Here is an 8,382-nt window from a genome sequence, read left to right as displayed (position 1 = left end):
TGCCAGACTGGTTATCCTGGTTTTGTGAGAAAACACATTATTTATACGGGGAGCTTTTGTTTTGATGAGCCCCGTGGTCTTGCGAAGTCTGCCCAAACAGTGGTTTTGCATCACGGCTGGCCAATAGCATTGCAAGCACCGTCTGCTATGGGTAGATGGTGGGGTAGGAACACTTTGGCAGATCCTGTTAAATCCTGTTTTCTGGATGCCTTTGGGAGCCGGGATTGTGCGTCCCAGCTGCGTGTTTGCAGGCTTTGCTCTCCCCTGTGCAGACATGCAGTATTTCTGCAGGGAGCAGATTGTGCCTGGTTTTCATCCTATTTTCCTCTCAAGCTTCACTTGAAGGCAAAAGCAGCGGTGGTGCTGGGTCAGGCAGATGGGGTGGGTCTGCGTGAAGGTGAAAAAGGTCTTGAATTTCCTGGGGTTGGGGTCGTGTGTTCCTCTGCCCACACTTTGTCTTTATTCAGTGAGGGGTCACAGCTGGTGACCTTGTCCACTTGTTGCTTCACTCCTGCGGTGCCGAAGGGAACACACCTGCTCTGTGGGCTGGGGCTTCATCCTGAGTCCAGTTATCATTTTAACAGTCAGAAAGAAAATGAACGGCTACCATTTGCCTGGTTACAATATCACTGGCATTAGCAGTCCACATGCTTTAAGTAATAGAGACACATCTTGCTAATAATGCAGCTAAAACTGCTGAAGGTGAACTCGTCAGCACCTGCCCGTGTGTTCCCTGGGGTTGTGCTCCCCCTTCCCACGGCTCCCTGGGCACGAAGGTGGCTGGTCGGGTCTTCTTCGGGTCTACAGAGCCAGCCACAGTTCCAAAGAGTCTTCAGCATCCTGGGACAGCACCATGGAGGTGCTGAGCTGCTTTATTCCGTTTCAATTTTATGTCCATTTGCAGCTATTTTTATGCCTTTAGTCACCTCCCCCCCTCCCCTACCCCCACCCTGAGTCCAGTAACACAAAGGGCTGTTGTTTGTCACTAGGGACAACCTGGCTTTGTTAGGCTGTTGCCACAGGCTGGTCCCAGTGCAGAGCCAGCCAGGATAGGTGACAGACACGGTGTTGCTGTCACAGCTCAAACAAGCCAAAAGCAGCTCAAATCTGGGCAAACCCCGACCAGCCCCACAACCCCATGCTGCCGGGTCAGTAAAAGTGCTGATAAAGGCAAAGCTCCTGTTTGGTGGGCTGCAGCTGGGACCTGGGGGACCCTCACCACCAGTGTATCCCAGGGGGTACCAGCAGACCTTCCCTTGCAGCACACTGAGCTCAGCCCAGCCCTGGCAGGCTCAAAGGGCAGCCTGACGGCTGTGCCCATGGGCAGGGACATGGGGACCAAGCACCGGGGACAGTTGTGAGGGCAAGGGACAGCAGCCCATGGGGCCATCTCCAGTTGCGGGCTTGAAAGGCTGGGAGAGCCTGGGGATGGGGCTGCTCACTTTGCCTACTGGCTTCCACCCTCCTTGGCTGCTTGGATTTGGGGAAAAGGGTGTTCTGCTGTATAAAGTGGGCCTGTAGAGATGCCCATTCATCATCAGCTGCCTCTATTTCACATGGGAACTGCTTGAGACAGCAATGAATATGGGTCTCCAGGCTTGGCCAAGCACAGACCTCAGAGCCTGGTGGCCCGTCCGTCTCCTGCTGCACTTTTTTCTCCATTGGTCTTCCGTGACTCCCGCTGTAGGTGATCGTGCCCATCCTAACGAACAAGAAGAACCATCAGGGCTGGCCACAAGTGGTGTCACAAGACATCGTGCGTCATGTCCACAACCTCAAAAGTACCATTTTCACAGTTGTTGGCCAAGTAGACGGCAAGACCTTGCTGCCTCTCCCAGCTGGCTCAGAGGGAATTGAGGACATTGATCTGGAAAATGAGAAATCGTGAGTACCACCCCAAAATAACAGGTTCTGGAAGGTCCAGAGAAGCAGATGCGTTTGTACATCAAGTTGTCATCGTGTCTGGGCTGCGTGCGTGCCCCTGTGGAACCCCAGGAGATGTGTGGGTGCAGTGGAATGAATCACTCCTCAGACAGGACGTGGTGCGGGTGGGATTTTGTGAGAAGTTACTGCTTCCAAGGCAGTGGGGTGACCTGTCCTCAGCTTCCCAGCCCACTTGGTGGTGTTTCTTGCTGAATTAAGTGAGTTAATGACTGCAGGGATGTAGAATATTTTGAGGGAGAATGGTATGGGGAGAGAGAATCTTGCTGGATGTGTGAGTCTCCAGGTCAGATCCTGAACCTGAATGGATCTGATGTGGCAATGACTGGCTGTGCAGAGAGGTGGCGACTGGCTCTTCATTTCCACCATTCACTTTATGAACAGTGTTGTTGCCCACACTGCTGCAGACATTCAGCCATTTTCTCCAGAGTGTAATTCCTATATTAAACCAGTGACAAAATCTTATGGGGTTTGATTGTTTTGTGGTTTTGAAATGTGAAACCCTGTAAAATCCAGCTGCCCACACGGCCATTGGAAGTAGATCCAACTGAGCAATGCACATCAACAAAGTTAATCACGTACTCTGTTTACTACAGCATGGAACGGATAGATAAATCTCTGGTGTATGCCATGGAGTCGGCCATCATAGACTGGAGCCACCAGATCCAGGAGGCACTGAAGAAAGAGTCTTCAGAGCCTCTCCTGCAAGGCAGCAATCCGAACCCGAAGGTGGAGCTGGAGTTCTGGAAGAACAGGTACCCAGAGCAGCCTGGCCAGTGCATGGTGCCCTGTGGTGCTGGTTTTGTGTAGAGGGAGAGTGCTGGTGGTGGAGCTGCTAATTCCATGAGTTGAGAAGAACAGGCCACTTGGGGTTCATGTAGGCTTCAACTAAGGAAAATTGCTCCCGCACAGAAAATCATCCTGATCTGCAAAGTGCCTGGGAGGTCACTGGGCAGCTGGCTGTGTTTTAACTTAGCCCCACCACAGGGGCTACACCTCAAGGGACTTTTTTCAGAAATGCCCTTTACAGGATCCCAGCCTGGTGGGGCTGAAGGGACCTCTGCAGATCCCCCAGTCCAAGCCCTGCTCACGCAGGGTCACAGAGCAGATCACACAGGTGGGTCCAGGCGGGTTCGAATGTCTCAGAGAAGGAGACTCCACACCCGCTCTGGGCACTCTTTCGTCACTGTTCACTAGGAGCCATCCACAGGAGTAATTGCTGATGGACACCTGCTGGGGGCTGTCTGGAAATGGTGCATCTCAGCTGGCTGCTGTTCATCTGTCAGGGCCAGAGGGGCTTTAGATGCTCAGGAGCCTGGGAGTGGTATTTCCTCCTGCCCTTTGAAAACCTTTGTGCTGTACTGGTTCAGGCTGACTCGGGGCAAAGCCCTGCTGGCTGGAGAGCTGTTGCTAATGCCTGCAGAAACACGATGGCTTTTTTTCAGCGATGTTCTGTCAGTAGCAGAGCTGCTGTCATGCTGAACTCAGCACTTTCTGTCCTGTAGGGTTTGTCTGTGCCTCATGCAGCTTTCTCCCATTTCCACAGTCCATGTGTAGCTGGAGGAAGCCCTGAATCAGGTCCAGGGGAAACAGATGATGTTGGGGGACAGCTGATGGCCCAGTGTAGGTGGGTAACATGGCCACCAGCATCCTGGTGTGCATCAAGAACAGTGTGGCCAGCAGGCCCAGGGCAATGACTGTCCCACTGTACTCAGCGCTGGGGAAGCCAAACCTCAAATCAGTTTTGGGCCCCTCAGGCCAAGAAAGACCTTGAGGTAGTGGAGTGAGTTGAGAGAAGGGAATAGAGCTGGTGAGGGGCTGGAGCACAAGTGTGGTGGGAGTGGCTGAGGGACCTGGGGGGTTCAGCTGGAGAACAGGAGCTGAGGGGAGACCTTCTGATCTCTGCACTGCCTGAAAGGAGCTTGGAGCCAGGGGGGGTCGGGCTCTGCTCCCGAGGAACAAGCGCCAGGATGAGAGGAAACGGCCTCAAGTTGCGCCAGGGGAGGCTGAGGTTGGATATTAGGAAACATTTCTTCCCAGAAGGGGTTGTGAAGCGTTGGAACAGGCTGCCCAGGGCAGTGGTGGAGTCACCATTCCTGGAGGGGTTGAACAGTCACTGAGATGACATTCTCAGGGACATGGGGCAGTGCCAGGGGTTAGGTTATGGTTGGACTCGATGATCTTGAGGGTCTCTTCCAACCAACTGATTCTGTGATTCTGTGTCTCGGTTGCTGTAGGTGTGATGACCTGGAATGCATTTACAACCAGCTGACAACGAGGAAGGTCAGGAACATGATGGAGCTGCTGGAGAGAGTTGAGAGCAGCTACATCCCAGCCTTCAAAACCATGCTAATGGATGTTGAGGCAGGTGAGATGCTGGGGCAACTTTACCACAGTGCTGGCTTCTGGCCTTTCTTCATGGCCTGGTGTGACTGATTTCAAGCCAAATCTTTCTAGTTTGTGAATTGAGACTGGGCTGCTTGTGCTTGAGTCTAGGCTTTTGTTTCCAGGCTGGGACAAGCTCCATCGCTGGTCTGTTGAGCCAGACTCTTGCCAAAGTTCAGGGTGAATGGGTTTGGGAATTTATTCTGCTGTAATAAAGTGTTTGCATTACTCTAACAGGACTCACCTCAACTTCCACCAGCTCCTCTGGTGTTATTATGCAGGAATGGGAGTTCAGACTAAGAGGACAGATCTTGTACCTAAGACTGCTTTGTTAGAGCGCTGCTTCTCAGGCTTTGGCCACTGCAGCCCGAATTTCCTTGCTTTGCTTTGCTTAGGGGAGTTGAGCGCAGCCCAAGGAAATATTGCAAATCCCTGTCTGTAGTGAAAAACAGTGTAGTCCTGCTGGTCTGTCCCTGCAGACCAACACAGCTGGACATCCATGTCCAACCCAGCTGCTCTCTGGCACAATGAAACCATCTAGACTGTGTTAGCTGTGCACGTGCTGGCAGAAAACACTGTTCTTCACCACTTCACGTGCAAACATTGAATCTCTTAAGGATCTGTGTCACACTCTGCATTGTGCAGTTTAAATGGGCTGGAGAAACACCCCTTATATAAGGAGCCAAGGGTTCATTGTTAAACTAATTAATACTTTAAGGGTTTAATCAAAATACAACAAATATTTGGTTTTAATCTGGCTACAGCGATACTAACCCTAATTGGATAATTTGGACTATAATTGTTAATTTCCATTACAGCGCAGTTCAGATTTGTGTGCACCTGCTTTTAAGTCTCTGCCCCTTTCCCTGGCATTGTACTGGTGTGGCTGCTGTTGGTGGATTTGCTGGGAGGGTGATGCTGATAGTGGGAGTCTCTTCTTCCTTGGTCTTGGGCCTTAGGGGTTATTTTTGCATGCATTCAAGCACTTCTGTCACTTCTTGTTGGTCCACAGGTTTAATTGCACAACGATCTGGTTTTATTAATGCTTGCGCTCTGGGGTAATTCTTCAGGGTAAAACCACACAGCTGTACAGAGCTAAGCTAAAGCTTTCGACGAGTCAGACATCAGTTGCTTTACTGTTGACAGGTTTTCTATTACAGTCAGGACTAGTGGGGCCGTCGTCATCTGCCCACTGGACAAGGAGTTGCTTGAGCCAAAACTGAGCTAAAAAGGGCTCAGGCCAAGGCTGTACAGCCTGTCGTGCTGTACAGCAAGGCCATGGCTCACAGCCATGGCAGCACTGTATTTTTGGTGCTGTTGGGCAAATTCCGTGTGACTTTTTAGCAGTTGTGGACTCAGGCTCTCCACGAAGCCCTGTCCCAGCTCCCTGTCCCCTGCCATCACATCAGCTTATTTCTGTTCTGGTTACTGCCGCAGGTGAGTGATGTTCACGAGTGAGTGACCTGCAGCACACAGGTGGCTGAGGGTGCTCAGTGCTTGTCAGGACAGTTTCTTTTCCCAGGCACTTTTCCATGTGGTGAGGCCAGCACCTAGCTGGGAACCCAGCACACCGCAGCTGGGTGGTTCTTACCGCTTCTCACGTCTCTCAACACAGCTTTGACTGAAGCTCAGGACGTTCACCTGCACCTGACACCCCTCAAGCGCCGCTTGGAAGACGTAGAGAGGGTTGAGTTCAGCGAGGTGAAGCCTTTCCTGCTCCCCCTGCTCCACGTGGTGTGTTTGATCTGGGTCACCTCCAAGCACTACAACATGCCCGTGCGGATAGTGGTGCTGCTCCAGGAGATCTGCAACCTTCTCATTGAGCAGGTCTGTGGCTGTGATGCCTGTGTTTGCAGTCCCCTGTGTCCCCTCTCCCCTTCTTCCTATTGTCCTTCCCTGGAAAAGTGATTCTTTAGGCAACATTTAACTTAATAAACAGGTTCAAATGTGTTCAACACAAGAAGTCCTTGTTTTCCATGATGGCAGAAGTGACCTCTCAGGTGTGATTTTGCTCTTCCAGGCCCTGGTGTACCTGTCTCCAGAAGACCTTCTGAAAGGGGACATGGAGGAGAGCCTGGGCAAGGTGCGAATGGTGCTCGGTATCCTGAACATGTTCAAAGAGGCATTTGAGGAGAGAAGGGAAAAACTGCACATGTATTATGAACCAGGCCAAGAAGTGAGGGAGTGGGACTTCAGCTCCACGATGGTGTTTGCGAGGCTGGACACCTTCCTGAAGAGACTGGAGATGGTGGAGGTGAGACTCTGGTCTTGAAAAACATTGCAAACCGTCAGGAGAACTCTGTAGCCAGGAGATCACTTGCTGGCATCTTTCCTTTCTATAGCTTCACCTGATACCAGGGAATGGGGCCACTCTTTTGCTGTTAGGTCTCCTGTTACAGCGAGTCTAAGACTGTGTTTTACTATGTCCTGCTCAGTGCATATGTAAGCTGGTCAGGTTGATAGGTGTGTTTTTTGCTCTCAGGAGTCCCGTTGGACTCCTTGCTCCTGTTGGGGCAAGAAAAGGAGGATTACTGGAGGTGTGGTTTGCACAGCTGTAAATAAAGCAATGTAATCTCCCAGGTCTCCTGGTGCCATCAGAGACAGATTTAGGTTATGGTTGGACTCAATGATCTTAAGGGTCTCTTGCAACTGAAATGGTTCTATGATTCTATGACACCCTAGAGCTGGGTCCTGCCTGTCTTGGAGAGGCCAGATGGCAGGATCCCCTTGGCTGTGCCACGTGGGCCTGGGGAGGAGCAGGGACACGTTCCTCACCAGGTTGTCCCTTCGCATCCTCATAGTCCATCAAACTGGGGTGCTGTGGCTCAGGGGTGTCCCTGTTTGCCAGATCTGTCACCTGAGGCAGGGACATTGGGGTGTCATCCCTGAGCTGCCAGTGTGGCCAAGGGCTCCTTGAGCCACAGGAGATGTTCTGCAGAGAGCAGGTCTGAGTGTGAATGTGGGAGCTCCCTATGCTCTCCTTACCACATGGCTGTGTCTGGAGACCACAGACATACAGACACCATATGTACCTGTTATACAGACACTGTATATACCTCTTATACAGATACTGTATGTACCTCTTGTACAGACCTTGCATGTACCTGTTATCTCTCACGTGGCTAACCACACACATTCATCTGCTCTCCACACACATCCCAAATGAATTTCTTTGTTGATTGTTGCTGCATTCTCAGTGTGTAGGGTTGGATGGCCAGTGTACAGGTTGCTGGTGTTTGCAGTTTTACTGCTTTAAATGTGCCATATACTTTTATGTGTTCCTTAATTAACTATGTTGAAAACTGTCATGACTGGTGCCTATTTTAAAAGTATTCATAATGATGGTTTCCAGTAGGGTTTGATGTGAAATAAACCAAATTATGCTGGTCAGTGTAGAGAGGAATATAAATAGACACAGGAATAACTGCAGGTTATCATGAGGACAGTGTTGGTGACAGGTTTACTGGGACCCTGTAAAGGCTCTGGGGCACTGACTGCTGGGATTCCATGGATGCCATGGGCACACTGTGGATATGGGCTGCAGACAAAAGCCAGTGGGGAGGTTTTGAGCTGGGGCACTGTGCGTTTTGACCAGTGTCTGTTTCCTCCTTCCGTGGCTGTCCCACACTCCAGGGACAGTAGAAGCTGCAGTATCTGGAGTCAGAGGGAGAGCCTGCGGAGTGAGCTGTAAAACAATAATTAAAAGCATAGTGCACACCAGCCTGTTAATGAGGAAAACTGCTGCATCTCTCTCCGTCTCAATTTCCCCTCATCACTTCATTTCAAGCAACCTTGCAAGACAAAGCAAGGGACAACTGGTATTTCCACATTATTTTTTTGCCTTACTAGGTATTTGTTCAAGCGGATGTGCTGGTGTGTCGAAGTGAATATGAATGCATATGTGCATTTGTTTTCGAATTTTCATAAAAGCTGCAGTTACACTGGTGCATGGGTAGCCCATGAGCACGTGAAGAGGGAAGGATCCCTTTCCTTTGGTTCGTTGCACTGTTTCATATTACGTGTCTGTGGTAAAACCTGCTGCCCTGCTCGGGTGGC

The sequence above is a fragment of the Patagioenas fasciata genome, unplaced genomic scaffold (genome assembly GCF_037038585.1).
Source record: "Patagioenas fasciata isolate bPatFas1 unplaced genomic scaffold, bPatFas1.hap1 Unplaced_1, whole genome shotgun sequence".
NCBI classification, from domain to species: domain Eukaryota; kingdom Metazoa; phylum Chordata; class Aves; order Columbiformes; family Columbidae; genus Patagioenas; species Patagioenas fasciata.
This window is presented reverse-complemented; position numbering follows the sequence as displayed.